General features: G+C 37.3%; 1 long non-coding RNA gene and 1 pseudogene across 1 annotated transcript in view; one reads left to right on the top strand and one right to left on the bottom strand.

The window, feature by feature from the left end:
* The window catches only part of LOC141276403 (uncharacterized), a 265898-nt gene that overhangs the window by 2966 nt on the left and 237396 nt on the right, over positions 1 to 25536 (top strand). The gene's annotated exons all lie outside the window — the stretch shown is intronic.
* The window catches only part of LOC101334737 (E3 ubiquitin-protein ligase Mdm2-like), a 57145-nt pseudogene continuing 32364 nt past the window's right edge, over positions 756 to 25536 (bottom strand).

Here is a 25536-nt window from a genome sequence, read left to right on the forward strand (position 1 = left end):
GAGTGTGAAAAAATGCCTGATATACAGAGTTGAGCCCCCCTCCCACCAGGACAACTCCATATTCTACTATGGAGCCTTAAAAAGTTTTGTCTTGTGGATAAATTATGATTATTCTCAAAGACTTCTCAATCGACAACGTCTTTACCACCAATTCTTTATATACTAAAGTAGCCAAAGAAAAAGAAGTACAATTTAACTACATAACACCAAATATAACTACCAATGTATTTTTTTATCCGGAAAGAGTATTTTAAGAGGCTCTGAAAGAGCAGAGAAGCTAAGACTCACAAGTTAAGGGGTATCTAAAATATTAACATTGAATATTTCACACAAAATATTTCTCCTTACACGAAAAGTACTAAATACGTTACATTTAAATGTTCTATATATGTGTATATATACACACACACACACACACACACACACACATATATATATATATATATATATATATCAGATACTTCTCATTTAATAGAAAGTGGATAAGATTTAAAACATTAGGAGTAGGGGTAAAGGATGAGCTGTATATCCAATTCAAATTGTATTAAAATCCAAATATAAACAGAAGTTACATTTTCCTAAATGAAAGCAAATATTCACTATCCCCGCCAAAGTAGGTAAATTATACTATTAAAAGAAAAAATATACGTGGACTGAGATACTTTCTTGCTTTGATATATGTAAAAAAATAAAAGCACTTGTTATGGTTGTCTAAACGTTTAGGGTTATATGGTTAGAAATATATAATGCTACTTTTATGGATAGGTCAACTCGGGGAAATAAATTAGCAGAATCATTTGAATTAGCTGTCTTCATACTGGGCAAGGCTTACTTCTCTCTCTCTCTTTTAAAGCTTTTTGATGTATAATTGATATACAAAATAATTGCACATATTTAATGTATACATTTTGATGAGTTTGGACATAAGCATACACCTGTAATGTTATCACCACGATCAAGGTACTAACCAAATCCATTTCCTTATGTTCTTGTTTGTGTGTAAGAAGACTTAACATGACATCTATCCTCAACATATTTTGAGTGCACAATACTATGTTGTTAACTACATATGTATATGTATATACATATATATAAACTATTTTGTACAGCAAATCTCTAGAATTTACTCATCTTGCATACTTTTTAAAGGTTCTTTGTACATGTGAAACATTCCATAAGATGTCCTGTGTTGCCACGGAGGATGCAACTATTTTTAGGTGGACTGTGGCAAATCACACATGGATCAATGACATTAAGAGGAAAGCTAGATTCCATACTCGCCTCTTTGTCTTGTGTTTCTTCCCTCTCAAACTCACTGACATCTTCCTGGCTGTTAGAAGTGGTGCTGTAAGGGTTGATGACTGAGAATAGTGGTCACCTTCTTGGGACTGAGAGGCTCAGGTGAATTTTATCATTTTCTTCAGCATATGACTCTGAAATCATTCACTGTAGGGTTTTGTTTTTTGTTTTTCCCAATCAGGAACATCAAATCCATCTTCCCCTTGTGTTGAGTTTTCTAGAATGGCTTTCTCTGACATTTTCCCTTTATCTTCAGGAAGCTAAGTCTCACAAAAGGTCCAACGTCTGTTGCAAGGCAGTGGAAGGGGAGGGTTGATTTCATTTCATAAAGTACACTTCCAGTAGTCAATTAAAGACATTTCAGGATCTTCTTCAAGTGAATCTGTATCACTCTTCCATGTCTGATGTACAGGAACTTGATATACCTCGCCATCTTTCTCGAGAGTTATTCTTCCGCACTAAAGCTATCATCTTCTGAATCGAGACTCAACTTAAATTCCAGAGAATTCATCTGAAACTGAATCCTGCTCCAACCACCTGAATGTTCACTCACACCGGCATCACGGTCCGAATTTGATGGCATCTCTGTGAATTCTCTGCTACTTCTTGCACAACATATATCCCTCATTATGCAGAAAAAAAGGCTTTCATCAAAGAAAGAGAAACGCTATCAGATTTCTGTGCTTTCTTTGTCATTCGCCAGGTAGTTCATCTGAATTTTCTTCTCAGAAGTCATCACTTCTTCCTCTGAATTCCCAAACCACTCATATCCCAGGCCTCTGGGGCTCAGGAACACACTAGGTCTGGAGGAGGTTTCTGGGAGGTGAAAGAAGTGGGACCCCTAGAGGTATTAGGGATACCCCTCCGGCTGGGCTTCTCTGCGCATCTTCCTTTCAGGCACGCAGACCTCACAGGCTCGAGGGGCTCCGGCTTGCTTGGGTCTCCCTGCGCGTCACTGGGCGTTTGCACATGTGCACTCAAGTCTCCCCATCCTCCACCAATTCCCCTTTTCATTTTCAAAATTGCCCAGGTTTGGACACAAGTTCTCTTTTCATGCTATATAAAGGTCACTAAATATTATGAAGCTGAGTAAAAGGGAAGGCAGGGTGCTTGAAGGGTCACCCGAATGGGTGCAGAATTCATGGCCCATCAACGAAGAAAAGATAGAGGGCTTTAAGTAAGAATATTCGTAGATGAGTACACAGTAATAAAACATAATTAGGTGAAATCTAAAAACTTAAATTTCAGTCTTTGCCCACTGTAGACAGCAAGCCAGTAGAACACCTGGGACCTAACACGTAACAGCATCTAACATTCACAATGGTGAATGATTCTATGTGATACTGCTCTGATTTAATTACCTTCAGAAGTCCAAGTCTGATTCCTTCCAAAATTTAGCATCTATTGCAAGCCTAATGAGTTAAAAGTTGGAACTGCAGAACAGAGCCATTACCAAAATAACAGTAATCAACATACTCTTACAGAACTCCTAAAGCGATGATTCACACAGGATTTCACAAAAAAACTCCCATTAATGCTAATGAAATTGGGTAAGCCACAGGCTGAAACTCTCCTATACATTGATAGGTGAATAGTTCCCTGAGGTACTTACTTAAATGAGGGAACTTAATTTTCTCTCCACTAATCCTCTCTGGATGAAAAATAAGAAATCATGCTTTCGATTTCTTTTTAAAGTAGATGGCACAAATTCAGAAGCATTCGAGTAGATTAATCAAAAGCCACATTAGGGCTCAGTCTAGCTCATTTTTTAAAAAAATTATTTATTTATTTATGGCTGCGTTGGGTCCTCGTTGCTATGTGCCGGCTTTCTCTAGTTGCAGCAAGCGGGGGCTACTCTTCGTTGTGGTGCCTGGGCTTCTCATTGCGGTGGCTTCTCTTGTTGCAGAGCACGGGCTCTAGGCACGTGGGCTTCAGTAGTTGTGGCTCGCAGGCTCAGTAGTTGTGGCTCGCAGTCTCAGTAGTTGTGGCTTGCGGGCTTAGTTGCTCCTCGGCAACTGGGATATTCCCAGACCAGGGCTCAAACCCGTGTCCCCTGCATTGGCAGGTGGTTTCTTAGCCACTGCGCCACCAGGGAAGTCCCTCTAGCTCAGTTTTGACCAGTCAAACCATCTTCCATTCAGATGGATGCCAGTTGGCCAAAATCTTGAGAAGTCAGTTATGTTTGTGGCTCTGAAAGTAAGCCATTAAGTTCATTCAATCTTGCTTCTTTGAGATTCTAGAAAAAGAAACTGTGCAATTATTGAGGGAACTAGTTGAGAAGAAATAGAAATTCCTGATTGCCTTAGTATGAATTGAACAGTTCCATCACTGATTTAATTAGCTGCCTAGGGAAGGAAAGATCATGAAATGTTGAGTTAGAAACAATATAAGACCATTCAAAGACTTATACAAAATGATAGGACAGGTATAATTAAGTTTCTGGGGCAGAAGTGTTATTTTGTGTATTTCAGAGGAAAGTAGCAACTTTCACTACCATGTCAGTGTTTTTGGCAGATAATGATCATTATGATAATATCAACTTGGTTGTATACAATTCTTGACCAGGGCAAAATAAATTTTCTGTTTATCTTCTTATTTATTACAACTTCCTGGTATATAGGTAGGGCTGTGTTATGATCTTATTTTGTAATTGACGAAGTGAAGCTCATTTTGGTAAGTTACCTCATAGAAAAAAAGTGGTAGGCCCTAAAAGTAAAACAAATTGTAAATAAAATAAGTATGCTGATTTTGATGAAGAAGATGAGGTCGCAGAAAGCAGTCTTAAAATCTCATTCAGCTGACCTTTGTTCTTTTACAGCTGATGCAATTAAGCCTTAAAATGGGAATTTTCTAAAAGTCATAGCCCAGGATCTTAATGTCAGAAGAATTCTAGTGTCTTACCTTTTGGTTAGTGATATTTAGAAAGTTTTAAAAATAGGGATAGATCCCCAAATACCAAAATATGTCTTTGATTATATTATCCGTGAACACATAAATAGTTGCTATTATTTGTTGCTCAGTGAAAAGTATCCGATGCTTCTTATTGTGACTAAAACCCAAATTACATTGAATTTAGCAGACACATTTTGGCTAATTATGTGGCTTTAAGCAAATATAAAAAGTTTGCTAATTTATTAGACATTAAGAATCAGTGCCACTACACATGGCATTTTAAAAATGACTAGTATAAAATCTACAATTATAATTGGAGATATCTCAGTAATTGATAGGATAAGTAAAGTAAAAATCAGTAAGAACAACACTGTCAACTAACTTGACCTACTTAACATTTACAGGACAGAGGGCAGAAACCTAAAAACAGAAGAATACATTTTTTTCAAGCGCACACACACTGTTCACCAAGATAGATCATATTCTGTGACACAGATTCTAGAATGAAACTGCACAACATATATCCTCAGACCACAATGGAATGAAACTAGAAATTAATAGATAATAATTGGAAAATTATCAAATATTTTGAACTTAAAAAATATAGCCCTGAATAAATCCTGTGTCAAAGAAGAAAACAAAAAAAGAGATTAGGAGAGATTTTGAATTAAATGAAAGTAAAAATACAACATATCAATATTTATGTGATCCGTTTAAGTGGTGCTTAGAAAAAATTGGTAACAATGGGAAAAAAAGAAATGTTTCTAATCAATCTTTGGAGATTCAACTTAAGAAAGTAGAAAAAGAAGAGCAAATTAAATTCAAAATAAAAAAGAGCAAAACTAAGTAAAATTCAAAATATAAAATAAATACAGAAAATCAAAAAAAACAAAACTGAAAAGATCAATAATAAAATTGATAAAATTCTGGCCAGACTAATTAAGAAAAAAAGAGAGAAGATACAAATTACCAATATCAAGAATAAAAGAGGGAACCTCACCTCAGATCCAAAGACATTAAAATATACAGGAACATTATGAACAACATTATGACTATAAATTTGACAGCTTAGGTTGAGTGGACAAATGCTTTGAGATAAATACCTAAAAAGGGTGAATTTTACTATATGTAAATTTTATTTCAATAAACCTGACTATTAAAAAAAGGAGAGATTGGGTTATTCAGGAAAGGAAACAAAATGTACCACTGCTGTAACTATCAGTGATATGTTCTTTGATATGCTTTACACTGATATGTTCTTTTTCTTAATAATATGGTTTTTATTTAATTGTTTGTTTTTATAGCTCAGCCTAACATTTTTGGCCAACATAAAGATTATACACAGGTGCTTAAAACTCAATCTCATAATATCTACAAAGTACACATTTATTTCCACATTTTTCCTTCCATCATTTTTCTTTAACTGATCTTGTATTTAAGACACTTGATTCACTTCCACTTTTTTATATTTTCTAGTACAAGTGAAGATTTTTGATATAAGATACAGAGCTAAGAGTCATCTTCCCTCCCTGAATGTGGCAGATCCATTTGGTTACATTATTTATTTTTCCTTGGTTTGAACCTTAGGAATTTGACTAAATTGTAATGAAGCTAAAGAGTCTACATGGACTGATACTTTGGGGGAGATTTGAAATCGTTGCATTACATTTGCACCTCATCTTAGTTGTGGGCTTTGTGTGCTGGTAGTCAATCACTACTATAAAATAAAAATGCTTTCTAACATGAGCATTAAGTATTGATTAAGTTATTAATTCCCCACTAGATCCAGGAAGAGAAAAAAAATAGATCAAGATAGTCTTTATTAGTCAGAGTGATAACAATAACATGATAGCCATAATTTATCGAACACATGTGCCAGTGTGTTAGGCAATTTTCATTCATTACTTAATCCTTATAACATCATTAAGACATGAGAATAATTCTCATTGTATTACAAGGACTGATACTAAAGACTAAGATATATTCTGCCAAATAAATTAGCAAAACTTAAGGGGAAAAAAATCACCAGTGTTAGCAGTGGCTGTTGGGAAATGTATGAATTCAAACTTGCATTGTGGATGAGAGGTTAAATTGTGCAAAAACTATCTTATTAAGTAATTTCTAATATATATAAAGAGCCATGATAACATAAAACACATGAAGGTGTTTTATGTTTTGTTAGATTAAGCCTTGAAACATACTCTAAAGGAATAATCCAGGCTACACAAAATAAAAACAAAAACCTGAGATTAATGATATTAATTTGAGCAGTAGCCATAATATTATTTTTTATTTAGCAATATTTAATAATATTTAATATTGAACAATATTTTAAATTTATATTTAACAATATGTAATATGCAACAATAATTGTTAAATAAAATGCAATGTAGCCATATGACTTTATATTAAATGCAATATGCCACACACCCAGCCATATGTATATATGCACGCATATGCATAAATATATATATACGTACATATACATATGTGTGTATAAAAATAAATGCAGCTCTATATTTACATTTCCTTTGATTAAAACTATTTTCAAAAGTGTGATGCACAGACTAGATTGAAGTGGCCAAAAATTTAATGTCTAATATTTCTCACCACTTAGGTTATATTCCTGCAACAGTGAATTATTTATAGTACTCCAAGTAAAGCTGTGGTATGAGCTTTGATTTGTGTATTTCTTTTTCCTGGAATGATCTTCCTGTCCTTCCTATTTTGAGGCAGCCCAACTTATTCCTTAAGATAACACCCAGGAATTATCTTTTCTGAGACTCTATCTCTACTTCCTTTCTATGTACACCTAAGGTTCCTGCTAACAGTTCTATCCTAGACTCTGACACATTATTATAAGATGGTCTCTTTGTTGGCTTTGTAGGAGGCTTCCATCTCCACTGGGACCCTTTGTGAGCTCAGAGGCTGTTCCATTTCTTCTTTATCTTCCCAGGATCTAGCAAGTTCTGGATGTATAGAAGCATCATAAGCATCCCAAGAACTGAACCTATATGATATGAAGTTCAAGCATGTTTATAGTAAGATAGTATGATCACATTAAGATAGTAAGTTTTCATTTTTAAATTTCTCATAATTTTACACTGTGGTTATATTGTTTTTATAATGATGAAAATATATGCATTCAAACAAAATGAAATAGGATGCCGATGCATACTAATGTCTATCTATAATTTTATCAATACCACTCTTCAACCAGCAAATTGTAGAAATACCTAGAGATATAGGTATGATGTATTTCATGACAAACTTTAAATGTTTACTTGAAATCTGGGGTCAAAATTGAACAAAACTTATATGAAAAAGGAATGGTGCAAGTCCATAGAAGTCAACCCTATATGTCATTGCAAAGTATATTAAAGCATGAAAACTGCAAATAATTTAGACAAACATAAACGAATAAGTATTGTTACAAAACACAATATATATAGCTGAGGGTAAACTCTGTCAGCTAACAAGGAAAACTAGGTGTCCCTAAAAAATTAAAACAGAAGGAGGAAATAATAAAGATGGCAATTATACAATAAATATAGAGAGATTCCAAATATTTAGCTAGGAAGATGTCCTTTCATAAACATACAATTTGTGTGCACTCTAACACCATCGTGGACACGTGACACGGCATTTTGAATTCCTGTGATTGTTTTAGTTTCTGGGAAGTAAGGGAGCAGTAGCAGGAAATTATTTTAAATTTCCTAAAGACACTTACTTGAGCAGGCTTCTTAGATTTACTGCCCAATGGTTGGGTAGCTGCTTTTTGGCTTCAGTGGAGACCTGATTTAGGGAGTGTATACCAACTAATTGCGGGGTGTTAAAACAGGAGGAAAAACACAGAACTTGTGTGGGAATACTGAGCCTCTCTGAGGTGGTATTTTTCTTTCAAAATACCAACAATAAGATACCATCTGACACATTAAAAGTTCTGGAGGCCAAAAAGTTTATTTGAAAACCCTATTGTGACACCCTAAGTAAAAGAATCTCTAAAAAGAGAAAGCTGAAAAAAATAAGCCCAAAATAGAAATCACAGTCCAAAAGGAAATAACTAAGTTAAAGCACAGACATGATAACTAAGCATAGAACAGAACATCTTTGATCCTAAAGGCATATCCAGAAATCATCAAAGGCAAATGTTACAGGTAAAAGAAATAAAAAGGATTACCTCGAGAGAAAGGAAAGGCATATATTTAGATGCACTGTTAGGAGAGAAAACAAAACCAGGCAAGCAGTGAAAGATGTGAAAATTGAAAGGGAAAATCAAATCAGTGGCTTTTCTGCCTCATCCATCTGCCAGCATCCAGATAGCACACTTTGGAGTCCAATAGAGTGAAAACAAGATTGGGCAACTTCGGCAGAAACACATCCTCTCCATTTTTAAAATAATGAAAACAGTAACAGAGGCATGACTAGGAACCAAATAGGAGAAACATCTAGGAAATTGCAGAAGGGACAGTCAGAGAGGCAGTGAAAGGGAGTTTATTCACTGGAATGAAAATCCAGCATGGCTGGACCAGGCTACATGTTTCAATGGCCTGGAAAAAAAAAAATGTGCTGAGAAAACTGTGAACTGTCTAATGATCACATTTGGTCAAGCAAGAAAAAGGTTCTGGGCTACTGGGGAAGAGCTGGATCTAGCTCGGAAGTGATCATAGGAGGCTGTTTAAATTCCCAATCATGGCACTGAGTCATCATCTGCCTACAGGGTTTCTCCCACAGCACCTCCTCTTTGGTTCCTTGGCATGGGCTCTCTGTCGTTGTCACAGCTGCTCCTGAATAAACCCAGACACTTTACTGAGGTTTAAAACAACCTGTGTCTTTTGGACCATGCCTTCACGCCAGCCTCTCTCCTATCATTCTCCCCCATGTTTACTAAGCTCCGGCCACTCTCTCCTTCCACCAATACCTGAAGCTCAGCCATCAGATTTGTGTCTTTACACATGTTATTCCCCCTGGAAAAAGTCATCTCCATTTCCCCTCATTCAGGTATCACCTTATCAGAGAGGTTGTACACCCCTCTACCCTTCACTATCACATCACACTTTTAATACCTCATAAAATGTATCAACATGTGAAATAAGCATGTGTAATTATTTAGTTACTCTGCTTTTTATGACTCCCACAAAATATAAACTCTAAGAAAGCAGAAACCTGGTTTGCTCACCACTCAGTCTGAAACAACTAGAGGACTGAATACTATCTAGCAAGAATTCAGTAAATGTTTCTTTAATTAAGGGGTTGACTGGCAGAGGAACAGTGATCATCCCAGGCTTGAAGCAAAGATGAGGAAGAACAGACACATTGTTTCAGGAAGGGTGCAGGGCACGTTATATACATTACTTCATTTAATGCTCCACCAAACCTGAGATATAGGTATTATTACCCCCACTTTACAGATAACGATTGGGGCTAAAAACATTGCAATAACTTAAAGTCACATAAAGAGGGAAAAGTTCATTTCAAATCTGATTCTGGATTCCATGTTCTACCAAATTTACCATACTGACCCTTCATAATTTTGGACATTTCCTTCCCTAATCGGCTCATTTTGCAACGTCTTCTGTGAATCAGACTATATATAATAACCTTCTTCCTTGAGTGATATCTTGTTCTGATCATCAGTTGGACTTTTAGCAGAAAATACGTGAATTCAAGATGCTAGCTATCATTTTTATGCATCTATTCTATTTCTTTGACTAAGCAATAAAATCTTTTAGGGCAATAATCTTATCTATTTCTTCTTTGCCTGCCCTGTTTTACCATTGGCCCTGCTATATCCCCAAGGCTCTGACCTTCTGTACCCCCTGTCCTCTTTTATCCCCTGCCTTTCTATGTCTTCTGCATCCTTATGTGTTCTGCCCTACCTTGAACCACAATTCTCTATACATCAAGATAAGCTGGATAATAAGTCAGCATAAAAATAAGAGAAATTATAGTTAATAAACTTCCTTATTTCCAGACACATGTTCATCATTTTTATGGTAATGGCTGGAAGATGAATAGGACAGCAAAATTATTTAGAGTGAATGATATTCTCAATTGCTTCATCTGTCCATGCCTGGTGACCACAGCCTCGTTCAAGTCTCTGAGCTCATCTTCTTCCTTCGAGCAAAAAATTTGCCTAGTAGTTTATAAGCATGTGTTTTAGAGCAAGACAGACCTGGGTTTACGTTCTGACTCTGACTCTTCCTAATATACCTGATTTACCTGTCTAATCCTAGACTCTTTATCTGTAAAATGGAGTTGTTAAAATGCTTCTTTCAAAAGATTCTTGTGAGGAATAATTAATCTGATATATGTAAATGTAAATTTCTTACCAAAAGGGCAGGCCCATAGAAAGCATTCAATAGCTAACCTGTTCAAAATTTGTGGAAATTCCACCTTTACCCCTCAGGAGGGTTTATACCGTCAGGCTGCAGAGAAATTTTCTTTCCTCTTAGAAGACTGTCTCAGATTTTTCTACAGGCTCTCAAAGTAATTAAAATATTTACTTGTTTTTATTAGGAGATGGTACCTCTCTAGTTTGGGGGAAAGTACTATTCTTTTTCAAAAGATTTGATACTGACATCTGAGTAAACAAGAGGACAAACTTTTTCATTTCCAGGGAAACTTTTGGTTCCCATTAGTTCACTTGGTTGGCTTTCTTTTTTTTTTTTTAACTTCTCAGTAATTTTTTAAATGATTTTCATGATTATAAACTAAATGTATGAGTTCTTTGTCATTCACAGATTTAACATCCACAATACTGATAATTTGAAAATATGATGGATACCACTAGTTCTCATTGACAACTGGCTCTCTGTTCCATCTTGGACATATACAAGTCTAAAATCCCTGCCCCTTGAAGTTAGGTAGAGCCCTGTGAAAACCAATGAAATGAGAGCAAAAATAGCATCTGCTGCAGGTTGATGCAAAGAAGATCCCTATGGGGTTCTCTAGCATCTTCTTCCTCTGCCACTGCAATGGCAGACAAAACTTTATGCTCACTTGGCAGAACCAAAGAACTGAAGCAACATGGGTTATGAGTGACAATCAGGTGCTGTGGAGAGTCCTCCAGGTTTTTAACAAAGTTGACATAAATGGGATAGGCAGTGGTGGTGAAATGCTTTTGTTGTATTAAGTCAATGAAATTAGAGGGTTGTTTTGGTTATCACAGTATATTCTAATATGCATGTTCAGGAAACAGTAAATTCATCAGGTTTTAGTTGCTTAAAACTTGTACATTCCCAGACAAGCTGATTTTCTCAACTGGCCCTTGGTGGGCTACAGGCAATTGAACGTTTAAAATGTTCTGATAAGTGTGTTTTGTATGTTTGGAGCTTTGAAGGAAATTCTACCAGTTTATCCAGACAGTTCGTGCAAACACTGGCATTTATGGTAGGCACCTGCTTTCTTCTGGGCAGTCTCTAGTTTTGGTAATTGCAGTCAGTCGTGAAGGCAGTGTGTTTTTACGTGGTCAACCCCCAATAAAAACCTGAGACTTAGGCTCAAGGAAACTTCCTGGTAGGCAACACTTCACATATGTTTGGTACAGTTTATAGCAGGAAGAATTGTGTGTCTTGGGCGACTCCACTGGGAGAAAACTCTTGGAAGCTTTTGCTCCTGGTTTCCTCCAGACCTGGCTGATGCATCTTTGCTGATTTTGTCTTGTATCTTTTCACTGTGATAAACCATAACCGTGAGTACAATGACTTCTGAGTTCTTTGAGTCCTTTTAGTGAATTATTTAGTGTAGGGATGATCTTGGGAACCACCAAGACACTTCCCTACCTAATACAGAGAATTAGCACTGGAGGTGGGGTGCTGTCATCACAGAAACCTAAACTACGTGACATGGCTGTTACAGGTGCCTTAAAATATGGTGATTTATATCAAAAAGTGGCAGAGCATTTGTCATACATGATAGAGTGATAAAACTCTTGCCTGGAGTAATTTAAGAATTAGAGCATATAAATGATGAACTTTTCCTCTTGAACTCAGAGCATAGGGAAAATGTTGGAAAATAGAATTTCGTTAGTGTGTTTTGAATAAAATTGGCCACACTTTATATGATGTTTTAAGAAAGTGATGAGCTCAGGAAATAATTGGCTATGGAAAGGAATGACGGAATTATAAGCATTCCAGGTTTTGCAATATTGGTGAAGCAGACAGCTTTTGATCCCAAAATATAAGTGATGAATATTATAAAAACTTTGAAAGTAAAAAATCGGTAAGAATTTAGCCATGTAACAATGAATAAATTAAAGGCCTTCCTGTCTTTTGTTAAAACTTCTCAAAAGCCTTAAGTACTTAAAACAAAGATCAGATTAAAGGTCAATGCCCAATAAATTAATATCAATATTTAAAATACCTTGTGGTAAAGATCAGATTTATTTGTAGTGGAGCCTTTTCTTACACTATTCAAAATTGACTCAGTAGATCAATTTGGATAGAAAAAAAGTAAGAGAACAGATAAATAAATAAAATCAGAGAAAATACTGGACCTGAGAACATGTAAATAAATGTATGGTTCCTGATACATGGATCTGGATGGATTCAAATATGTAAGAGCCCTACCATGTGTGTATGTACGTATGTGTGTGTGTGGAGTATCATATCACTAAAGACACTTGGAGCCGAGACTGAAAAAGCCTGTTATTCCTTAAGACTTTGACTGGTCATTGATTATGTCCAGCTACCACCAAGAATTAACTCTTAATAATTCCTGAAATAATTCCTTTAACTCTGAGGTATAAAGACAATAGAAGTAAGGGAAACATTGCAGATTGGTATCAGAACAGAGCAGGGTTAGCATCCAAGTTCCATTGTGGACTAGCTATGGAACACTGGGCAATTTAAACAAGAGTAATTATAATGCCATTTCTAGAGGTCATTGTGAGGATTAAATGCATGCAGTTGCTTAGTGTGATTTCTATCACATAGAAAGCATCCAATAAATGTTAATGTTCATTGTCGAAATGATCCTTGGGCCCTCACACTTCTGCAGGCAGATAGTGGATTGATAAACTGTTACAATCGTTAGGAAGGGCCTTTTCCCCAAAGTCCACTTCAGATAAGGACATGGAAGATAATGAGAGACAGAGGGAAAAAAAGCTTTCAGAAGATGGAGCTAGGAGGCCTCTGAGAACAATGGAAAAGGGAATTTCTCCTGGGAGAGAAGATAAGGAATATTCTCTACCTTCAAGACAGGTGGTTCACACTATGTCTGCTCAGTGGGATTTCAGAGTTTCTAATGACCAGTAACTGCTATTCAGAGTTTCTAATGACCAGTAACTCTCAGTTTTCTTTTCTCAGAACACGAATGTTTATTACAATTATCCTAGCCTTGTTTTACCATTATATACAAAGCATGTATGGGAAGGAGGAGATGAATGTCATTTGAGTTCATAGGTTTCCAGTCCAAGAGGAGCCACGTCCAGATCTGATGGAGAGACCGTTATTGCACAACACCTAAACTTTAGAGCTCTCGTTGGATAAGATTGAGGTGGTCTTCCTTGGCAAGGGGGTTTGTATTAGCATGAAGATTAAACTTAATGTATTAGAACTGGGAGAAAAACTGTAGCAGGATTTACCAGTGTTCATCAGTATTCAATCCTCCTTTCCTGCCTCAAGTTACAGGAACGGCACTTCGCAACCTCCTTATAGTGAGATGAGGCCATGTGACTGGTTCTGGCTGGTAAAACACATCACTTTCAAGCAGAGGCAGTAAAACTACTCTGAGAAGTTTTTAATTTCATTATTCTGCTACTGCAGCTTTTATGAAGGAGTCCTCCCATTGTGATGGCCAAGTCCCAAGAGTGCAGCAGGCTGGGTGGAAGACAGCTGCCACTGAGAGTTTCCTAGACCTAGGGCAAATTTTTATAAATAAAAGTTATCATTTTTGTATGAAGCCCAAAAGATTTGTGGTTATCTGTTAAAGCAGCATACCTTACCTCATGTTGACTAAAACCATGAACACTGCTGAGCGTCTGTGATCTAAAATTGTTTTCAGTATCTCTAAGGATGAATTTTAATCTTTTCCACAGTAAGGTTATATGCTGGTTATTGTCAGTTTGTGCTCCCAGAGGTCAGAGTGGCTGCAGCATATTAAAGATGGAAAAGGGTAGCGCAAGAAAAATTTCTACATTTAGGAAGTTTAGATTATAAAGAACTTTTTAAGTCATAGCAGTATGAGTGTGGATTTTAGTTTCTAAAAATTATGGAAAGATGTTGAAAGATATTAATCAGAGGAGTGAGATATGATATACATTTTATAAATATTCTGGTCTATGTATAGTTCAAGAATGGAAACGTGGGTAACAGTTTTAGTGGCTATTGCAGTTCTCCAAGGAAAAGATGATGTGGTTTAAACTAGAGTGGTCATAGTGAAGTTTGAAAAGTGAGGATAGAATCCACATATGTGCTGTAGTTAGGGTTAGAAGCAGTAAGACTTGCTGATCACGTAAGGAAATGCACTAGAGACTTACTTCTCTTGAAGAAAATACAATTTTTGAGAAAGTCAAGAGACTATACAAACTCCTGTGTATTTGCAGAGCTAGAAATTTGCAAAGATCTTGGGATTTATCCCTTGTAAATGTCAAGGGTCTTACGATATCTGCTTATTGTAGAAAACTTGAAAAATACAGTTGTACCCAAATGTCATTGAGAAGCGGGTATGAATTGCATCTATGCCATAATTATATTTTTTCCATGCACTTCCAAGTTCATTTCCTATGACATTCTTCTCCCCAGCACAGGTGGAGACACAGACCTCCCAGCGCCCATTATCTCTGGGAACATTCAAACCTGTGTTTCCCACACCTCTCCAGGGATGTCTGCTCTTCCTCACTCTCTCTAATTTTGTCCCCGAAGTCTCAAATTACACTCCCCACGACACACACATATAGGCACACACAAACTAAAACTCTCCAGAGAGTCCCAAGGCTAGTGCTTCTATAAATGTTTTAGGTGTGCTCTAATCTATATGACATGATCTTTTTAAATGATACTTTAAGTTTTTCATGTGAAAAAGCTATTGTTTTACACCTTCTGCTACTTATATATCATCCAAACTCTCTCAAGAAAACAATCCAGTTATACTTGGGGCCTCACCATTCGATCCATATCATTGCATCTAAAGTCTATGGCTTATCATCATTCCTTCATTTCTGCTTTTACTGAAAGAATCAAGTCCCCCATCATCTCTTTCGGAGACTACTGAAACAGCCTCCTAACAGATATTCCTCTATCTAATCGTATTTACAACAGTCAGCACTCTACAGTGCAGCCAGAATAAACCCACTACAAGGCTGACCTGATTACCTCTACCCCTCAGCTAGCTCCACCGGAATCTTTCTGCCCTCTGAATAGACCCTACGTTTCTTTTTATACTTGTAGCAGCACTTACGACTTGGCACTGCCTACTTCTAAAGCCTTGTCTTTTAATTCTTTGCCCCCAAAACATACACCTTATAGTGCAATTGATCTGAATACCATTCAGTTTCTCAAATGTGGCAGGATTCTCACATGCCAGTGCCTTCATACGTCCTGATCTTTCTTTCTGGACATATATTGCTAAAATTCCTTTAGGATCTCAGTCTCAATAGCTCTTCTTCTGTAAGCCTTTTGACGTTTTCCTAAACCAGATTCTATGTTCTGAATATGTAGTTTCCAGATAACTTGCATTTCCTTGTTTATCACATGTATCCCATTTGCATTACTATGGGGTTTTTTTAATCATCTATAGACACCACCTGACTCCATGAAGACAGGGAATCTCCCTTGCTCAGCACATAGTAGGCACTTATGGCAAATGCTTATTGACTTATAATTGTGTTGTAGTTTCTTGTGCCCTGATTCCTCACTTGCCATTTGAATACAAGCCAATAAGTAACTAATTGTGTGCATTTTAAAGAGGAGACAAAATTATCTACCTTAGGAAATAGTGGCACGTGAGTTCCCTCACCAAGTTTCTCTACCACACAGGGAAGAATATGGAGAAAAATAATTTTAAAAGGAAAAAAAAAAGCCCTAATATCTAATTAATGTGTTTCCTTCCAGTCTCCTTTATAAGCCTGGTAGATAGACAGATTGAAACCATGGTTAGTTGGAGAATCAATAGATGACACAGAGCTGGATAAATGGATAAATTATAATTGAAAATGAATATGGCTGTGTGTATAGTTTTTGGGTTTTTTTTGATTTTTTTTGATGTTTGTATGTGTGTGTATTTTGTTATTCTTAACATTATCCAGTGAATCATTTTCCGTTTAATTAAAAATTGTTCCTGATGCCCACATGTTATTGAAATATGTAACACACATTATTTATTTAGTCTTCACATTCAGTAACACATACATTATTTCCATTTTTTCTCATTATAAATAATCCCCTAGCAAACATTTCTGTCAAAATCTTTCCCTGAATCTAGATATAATATTAATCTTTCACATTTCTATGCTTCTTTGCTCTGGTGCCTGGTCTTCCTATGGGAACTTGGAAATCACTTAGTGCACCTACACTAAGACCCATTTTTATAAGCCAATCTACCTCTTTGCAAATTCTTCTCAGCATCCTTCTCCAGATTGGTGTAGTAGCGTTCAAACTACTCAGTTAGAAAGCATCAATACAGTGGAATTGTGTGAACTTGAAAATTCATTTAGATGCCTCGAATCTGGGTTTCCTCATTCTTACACTGATAATCACCCTACTGCCTGTTCTGCTCCTAATAGGTGTTTATTATTATTATTATTAGCTTCTGTGTTTTATGGATCACTAAGGGAAGACGTATAAATGCATTTTAACTAATAATTTTGTGCGGATGTATAAAAGTGGTTGATAAGTTTTATTTTCTTTCAAATGATTTTCATGCCCTTCGTATCACTTGGATTAAGTTCAGATGCTTGATTCACACACCGTGTGTTTGGATCATGCCCAGGGTCTGAGGATTGGCACATAAGGCTCTTCGCAGTTTTACTCCAAGTTTCAGCTACAAACTCATTTTTGTGGATTTTTTTCTTTACCAGATGTACTTACCTTGCCATGTTTTGCAAAATTTCAAGGTCTTTTCTGCACATGGTGTCTTTCTATAAGCTCATTTCTCTACTTGGAATGTCATCTTCCATTCATTCTCCCCCATTGGCAAATTGACAATACCCTTCAGACTGAAGGGTATTGGCAACTCATTTTGAAACAAGGTTTTAAAAGACTCGTGTGTGTGTGTGTGTGTGTGTGTGTGTGTGTGTGTGTGTAGTGTATTATATAATATATGTGATTTTTTCGGAGTGTATATGTGTGAGTGTGCATGCATGCTAATGTATATCCAATGTGTGCATGTTTTAAGTGTGAGTGTGTAGGGGAATATATATTGAGGATTAAAATAAAATATACTTTTTTCAGAGTTTCTACATGACAAAGCTTTCAGCCAGTGAACTTCTAGTTAATGGAAAATTAAGGATAGGACTGTGGTTCTGAATAGCTTTTATTCAGAAAGCAAACGGGTGATGGGTTACCTGAGGGCTACAACACCTGTACTATCTATTACTGTGTGAAGCTGTCAGCTTCCTATCCGAGGATGACCTCATACAGCAAGGTGCAGATGCTTCACTGTATTAGTTATAACAGTACATTGGAGGGGGTGAGAACAGACATGCATTATTGTAAGGAAAATTAACAACCACTGTCTGCAAGCGAAAGAATTGAAAACGACAGGCCAGTTTTAAGAGGGCTTTTGTTTGGGCTTACATTTTTCACCTAGAAATGGACACAGTTACTGAAAATTAGAAATGAAGCTGGGCTTTATACAATGAAATGAGATAATTTCACGGCCAAAACAAATGGGCTTACATTGAAAGGAAAGCCATTAAAATATACCTAAGCAGTAAGTTAATGGGAGAGAAATTCGATTTGAAAATGAGAGAACATTTTCAGATAGAAAGGGCAGGCAGTGGAACAGGGTGCTTAATGAGGTACAGTAGATAGATTCAAGTTTAATCTAGATAATTTTAGATGATTACCGAAAAAGCTTAGGCTAGGAATTTTTTTTTCCTACTTTTTCCCCCACTACTTGATGCCAAGTATTTGACTGGACCAGAAAAAAAGTACTCTATCATCTTATGTGTTGTCTTGTATGAGGTCTATTTTCCAAAACTAAAAGTTCAAAGAGTTTTTCTCTAAGTGACTAGATGTCAGCCCCATGAAATAACTGCACTGGTGTCAAATAATGGTCAGACAAAGGACATTCAGTATTTTCATTGCTCCTGACCTTGACATTCTGTCCAATGAGTAGTCTCACCTTGGTGGTTACCCCTTCTCGCTGTTCACCTCACAGATTGTAAGTCTCCCCTAGGAAATAATACACTGGTGAATGAACGCTCTGGTAGTCAAAGGCTGCTTGGAATTTCCCAAGGATGAAAATTTCTCAGTTATGCTAGTTCCTTTGTAGTGGTGTTTGCACTCCTTGTAACATCCTCATTATTTTCCTCAAACCTTTATCCAGGTTTTGCTTTTGCTGTAGATATTTAGTGAATGTTCTTTAGCTCTCCAGCAGCTTGTAAGATTTGTTTTGCCTTCACTGCCAGCACTAAACTGATTTATCAAGGCTTTCGTGATGCAGCTATAGGGTGTACAGACAAAAAAGAGTGTTGTACAGGAGGGAGGTGGTCTTGATCTCCTGTAGAGGCTTCAAACCTGTTGGGACATATTTGTTGTCATGGGGAGGCTCAGGTGGGCATCACACAGGTTCCTTGGCTCAGACTTATTTTTCTGCTCCACACTACTAATATTTCTGCTTAAGGGCTGTATGAACTAGGCTACCTGGGTCCTATAAAGAAGCACCTTGTCAGCTTGTATGCTAAAGTATTCTACTCCTTAGAGAAAGTTTCATGAAATGGTTAAGGATGCAGATTCAGGAGAGATATAAACCTGGCTTCAGGTTAGCCACCTATTTATTGAATGTTCATAAACTTGTTGCTTATTTCTTCATAAGGCAGATTTATTATCCCTTTTTTTTTTTTTTTTTTTTTTTTTTTTTTTTTTTTTTTTTGCGGTACGCGGGCCTCTCACTGTTGTGGCCTCTCCCGTTGCGGAGCACAGGCTCCGGACGCGCAGGCTCAGCGGCCCTGGCTCACGGGCCCTGGCTCACGGGCCCAGCTGCTCCGCAGCATGTGGGATCTTCCCGGACCGGGGCACAAACCTGTGTCCCCTGCATCGGCAGGCGGACTCTCAACCACTGCGCCACCAGGGAAGCCCAGATTTATTATCTCTTAAACAGACATATTACCTTATCCATTTCTCAGGTTTTTGTTTTAGTTTTTGTTTTGCGGTACGCTGGCCTCTCACCGTTGTGGCCTCTCCCGTTGCGGAGCACAGGCTCCGGACGCGCAGGCTCAGCGGCCATGGCTCATGGGCCCAGCCGCTCCGCGGCATGTGGGATCTTCCCAGACCGGGGCACGAAGCCGTGTCCCCTGCATCGGCAGGCAGACTCTCAACCACTGCGCCACCAGGGAAGCCCCATTTCTCAAGTTTTTAACAGAAATATATGGAAGAGTATATTAATATCTTTTAAATATAGAGTGTAAATCAGTTTAATTTTAACTGTTAACTAACAGATAAATTTTGTGTCTATGGTAATACCTAAAGTGATAGATTTAGTACTACTATTATAATTATTATCATCTCAGGTTAGAAATATTTAGGGAAGCTACTATAATACCTTCAAGTTTAGTCCAGCTCCAAAAAATATGTGTGTGGGATATATTATCTAGGAAGATAACTCAACAGCACAAGGCTACCTCAGAGAGCATACATGTTACCTTTCCAAATGTGGTATAGAATAAATTCCTGATGTGGCTACTGAAATGATAAACCCTACATCAGGCACTATGTTAAGGCACACATTCTAGAAAATCTCAGAAACCAAAACCGACTGGTAGTAACTCTCAAAGCACTGAAACTAAGCCGTATACCCAGTGAAGACGACCACACTGGCTGTGTGAATGTATTGGTCCCTTAATAATTTTTTAGATGAAAACAGCTGCACCAGCTTTCTTTTTTATAACATAAAGGGGTTAGTAGCAATATCAACCCAATTCTTATATATGTTAATTAAGACTATGCTGTTCTTTCAATGTGATAAGCTATTATTCTACCACCATTAGAGATAAATTTCTATTATATTTTTCTTTCAGTCCCTACCTTTTATTTCTGGAAATTCAGTAAAGGCTGCTGGGATCTCAGGAACCAAGCAAAAATACCTACTAGTCAAAATAAAGTTGCTACTATTATATAAATCCCATACTATACCTTTATCTAGGGGAAAAAAGTCCATCTCCTCTGAGTAGCTGCTCTCTTGCTTGCTTGCAAATAGAGATATCACCCAACAATGGACAGCACAAATCAGATTAAAGTTGCTTTGTCTACATTTACACCACAGGCAGCTTTAGGAGCAGCGGAGGTCTGCGATTGACTCCAGCAGGTAGAAAGCATGAGTCTGTCTTTTAATGGATCAAGAAAATTCAGAAGAAAATTCACACAGAAAAGAAGACATCGCTCTGGGTTAAGCTAACAGGACAGCAGGATTAGGTGGCCACAGATCCTCCTGTTACATTTGGATTTCCTTGTCTTATATTTCTATGAGTGAAGGTCCAAAAGAGTTCTCTGATACAGAGAGCTTGAGTACACGATGGGGCTTAATGTGAAACTGTTTGTTCTCCATCAGTCAAAAGCCTTTCCTTGAAGAACATGTATAAGTGTGCTTACTAGTTTCTGAAGTGGAAAGTTCCCCCATGACCTGCCCCCATCCGAAATGTCCATCTGTAGAGCAGGATGCCCACTGGGATACTACTTCAGGCCGGTCTCTGGCCCCTCCATAACTCACCCCAGGAGGAAGGAGAGCTTACCTTGATAGTGAGGTTGGGAAGAGGAGACTGAGTGTGTATGGTCCTCCTCCTTTCTTTCTCCTGTCTGTTGGAGGTTCACAATTGCTCTACTCCATCCTAAGGTTCACAGTCATGGGTCCTGTCGCTTCAGTGGCGAGACCTGTGGGTTTGGTTGTGTAGTATCCTCATATCCTCACAACTCATTCGTCAAGCAGTGAAACTTAAGAATTGTGAAGTCTAAAGTTACATGTGGAGACATTTTGAGGAAACGGGTACACGGTATCTTATCTTCATAGTTTTCTTTAAAGCTTGTTAATACCCAGTTTAGAGTAACTTCTGTGCAGTTAATGACCTCTATGTTGTTTCTCAGACAGGTTTGTAGGTTACTAAGATTTTTTTTTTTAATAAAGCTGTGAGGTTGTAACTACTATTTTTCACCAGGGCTGATGCAAGGCCAGCTAGAAAATTATATGTCCTTCGTTATTATTATTAACATACCTTAAAGTTATACCCATCATTTGATAATTAGCTTGTGAATATTGGAAATCCAAATAGTAGCCCTATGTACTGAAATATGATAGATGGTATTGCCGAACATACACGTAGAAATGAAGGCTCCTGCCAGGCTGGAATATATAACCTTCACACAGATACAGCTAGAGGAGAGCTGATCACAAATGCTTGAACCACCTCTTCAATTATTAGTATTCAAGAAAGCTTATGCCTGGGTGAATTAATCTTGAAAATTAGCCTGGTATGAAAACAGTGTTGGAGCATAGGAAAATGGTAGAGAAACTGAAGCATGGTTTAGATGAATAGGAGATGGTATCTGAAGAAAAGTCTGTCTTTGAAAACAACTGAGGATGATCTAGGAGAGCCAAGCAAAAAGAGAAAAGGCATATTCCTCAAAGAAATTCAAGGTTTCAGAGGCCACGGTTCAAATGAAAGGGTAAAAAAATTTACTTAGGACACAATATACCAAGATTTACCTACTTTTAAGGTTTTGGCTAGACAAGAGGTAAATATTTTTATTGATAAGCAAGCCAGAAAAAGTGATCAGGGCTTGAGAAAGCTCACAGAAGAATATAGTTAAGATCACAGAGATCAGACTGAAATAATTCCTTTGGTTGGAGCTAGGACCCAGGAAACTATTGAGAAATGCCATCTCAAAGCTACAGATACAGTACACACTAAAAACAAGTGGAAAACTGTATCCTTGAAGATTGTGATAAATTATAATAACAGCTTATATACTATTGGAACAGGTATAATAGAAGACTAGGAGTATCCGTGTAAGATGCTCAAATTAAATTATTGTTGAGTGAGTTTCAAGGTAAATTGATTATTATAAACAGAGTCACCAGTATTACCCATTCTGTCGGGAGGAGGCAATTTCCCCCCTCTATCCCTCTTGAGTTCTTGTGGCTGGACTAATAATAAAAGTGACACAAGACAGATTAACAAGAGAAAACCCAATTTCATTTCATGTGTACAGGATATCATAAAATGATGCTCAGAGAGTGACCCAAAGCAGGCAGATTTTATATCTTTTTATACAAAGAAACAATAAATTTGTGAGGAGTTGACAAGATAAAGCAATAGGTTTGGGTGCTTAATTAATAAGGGACTTCAGCAAAGTTTGGGCTTGGGTAGTAAATTAACAAAGTAACAAGGTTTATGTATACAGATTTCTGGACTCTGAATTCCCTATCTCTGATGATAAGGATATTTTTATACCTCCCTGTACAGGGAGGACACCTTTCATATGGGAGATTTATTTCCTGCTTTCAAGAAGAGAGAGACCGGGAGTCAAAGGGTTCCTCTTGCATCGGCCATGTCTTAGGTAACTTTAACTCCAATTATCAATATAAAATTGAGGTGCATTTTGGAGTGGCCTGCCCTGGACCCCAGTAGTTTTCTCAAAGAATATGTTGTGGAAATTTTAAAAAATAAGGCAAGATAGAGGATGGATGATATGAACCAGGGGGAAAACAGGCAGATCTCAATAAGTAGAATCCAGATCTGGGCTAGATTTGGGGTTCAGAGAAGTCATACTCTTAGAAACGATTTCCCTACTCAGGAGAACAAAAAGAGAAATGTTCTGACAGAACCAGAAATGAAAGACAGCACATTTCTTTCAACAGAGGATTCCGGCAGGGTCTGAGACATATATTATAAAAAAAAAAGTAAAAGGCCATTCAACAGAGAAAATTAAGCACAGCTGTTTTCCCAGCAATCTAAACAATGAAGACATTTATACATCAAGAGGGACTCCAAGGACTATTGTGAGGGCACCTCCCAAGTTGGAAGAACAGACAGAATTAGGTTGATACATGTTTAGGGATATCAGGAAATTGAAGACACCCAAATATGACTGAATAAGATCAAGCACTATCTGGAGATCAAATAACTGGAGTTGTCCAAATTATAAATCAATGTATTTTGCCAGTAGGATTGCCTGTCATCAATATAAACACCCTACTGTCAGGAGAAAGCAGCATTGGTAGAAAAGTTTTAGAGTGTAGAAGGAAAGGAAACTTGATTATAGAAGAGTAGGCACTTAGATGCTCTGAAACACAGCAAGACAAATGACAAGGAGCCTCTGTACTCCACATTCTGGTACCTTGTTCATGCCAGAATATGAGCCACTAAAGAACCCTTAGACATTAATTTGATGCTTGTCCTTAATTGGTATGATTGCATTTACACTTCTGGAGAATTTTGACATGGAACATGCTTTTCTTCCTTTTTTTTCTCTCTTTTTCTTCTCCCTATTCCTCCTCCCTCTTTTTTTTTTTTTTTAAGGAACATAGGAATATGTGACTTCTTGTTTCCAGGAAGAAGTATGCTAATATACGATATGCTAATAGGGGATTTTGATTTATTTTAACATTTTTTTGTTTAGATTGACTCGAAAATTGCATATGTTTATTTTCTTTGGCTTTATAGATAATTTTATTCTTAAAATCTGATCATGGCAAGTGAATTGTATTCAAATTGGCCCATGTATTTATTGAAATTTACATCAGTCTTGATGTGGTCATTTGACCCCATTACAGAATCTCTAAAAAACTGTTCTGGACCAAGTGGCTTGAAATAATTTGGGATGGAACATTGGAAAACCCTAGCCTTGGGTACAGTATGGAACTAGAATGGAATTAGTAAATGCACTGTTGTAATATATCTTAGACTTCTGGGTAGCCAAATCTGTATTATGTCATGGTATTCCCAGAAGATGATCGAGAAGAGCAGTTGTTATTGTTGGGGAAGTGGCCTCGTGACAGTAAGGCAGCAATGTTGATCTCCTTCATGGTAGAAGAATAATCACATTCTTGGTTGACCATAAGCTTAGTGGCTAAAACCAGTGAGTTAGGATGTGGAAAGACATGGAATATTTGGGGAAAACACTTCCTCTCAAACTGATGTTTTTTTACATGGTGTTAAAGCCCCATTATTGTAGCAGTTCTTTCCCCTCCCTTTTACTATCCCCATATAGAGTTGAAGTAAGTTATCATACTGGTGAGTTTGAGAGAGGAACTGGATTCAGGTAGCCAGTCGCCTTACTGGTTAAGTGCTGACCAGAGAAGACACATCTATTTCATAGCTTTTGACTGTGTATAGAACAAAGAGAAAGCTGTCTCTTTTTCATGAATGTGAGAATGGTGGTGCAGTTCTTAGAAATAAGTTCAATTCAGGTAATTATCAATAGCAAGAAGTTATAGAGGGCCTCCCTGGTGGCGCAGTGGTTGAGAGTCCGCCTGCCGATGCAGGGGACACAGGTTCGTGCCCCGGTCCGGGAGGATCCCACATGCCGCTCCGCGGCTGGGCCCGTGAGCCATGGCCGCTGAGCCTGCGCGTCCGGAACCTGTGCTCCGCAATGGGAGAGGCCACAGCAGTGAGAGGCCCACGTACCGAAAAAAAAAAAAAAAAAAAAAAAAGTTATAGAAAGGTCAAGTTCTCTTGAAAAGAATCTTTGCTCATGTTGGAGCAGTACAATGAACTCTGCCTAATCAATGAAGTGATGATGTAGTGGGAAAGCAGTAGGGATTGTATGATATAGGAGCAACACTTTGCTAATAACCCTGTAGCCTTCAAGCCAAGATTAAAGTCAGGAACTCATTCAAACAAACAGAGGTGGCGTACCAATGCCAGGTCAGACATTCAAAAATCATTAAAATGATTCAATAAATGATGCCACACGCACACACACAAAATCTACCAAATGTACATAAAATAAATATATATAAGTATACAGGTCCACAATGAAAGACTTAATGTTCTAGTCATTGAAAAAAAAATATATGATGAAGATGGGAAAGTTTTTTCAGATGAAGAATGGTTTATCTTGGTTACGATACAATTAGTAATGTAGTGTTGCCCTTAACTGATGTTTGGATTTATTGTTTACAATGCACATGCAAGGCGTGATGATTCAGTAAAGTGGTTTTGATTTTTTAAAAAAACGCCCGAAAACT

Source organism: Tursiops truncatus, chromosome 14 (genome assembly GCF_011762595.2).
Source record: "Tursiops truncatus isolate mTurTru1 chromosome 14, mTurTru1.mat.Y, whole genome shotgun sequence".
In the NCBI taxonomy this organism is placed as follows: Eukaryota; Metazoa; Chordata; class Mammalia; order Artiodactyla; family Delphinidae; genus Tursiops; species Tursiops truncatus.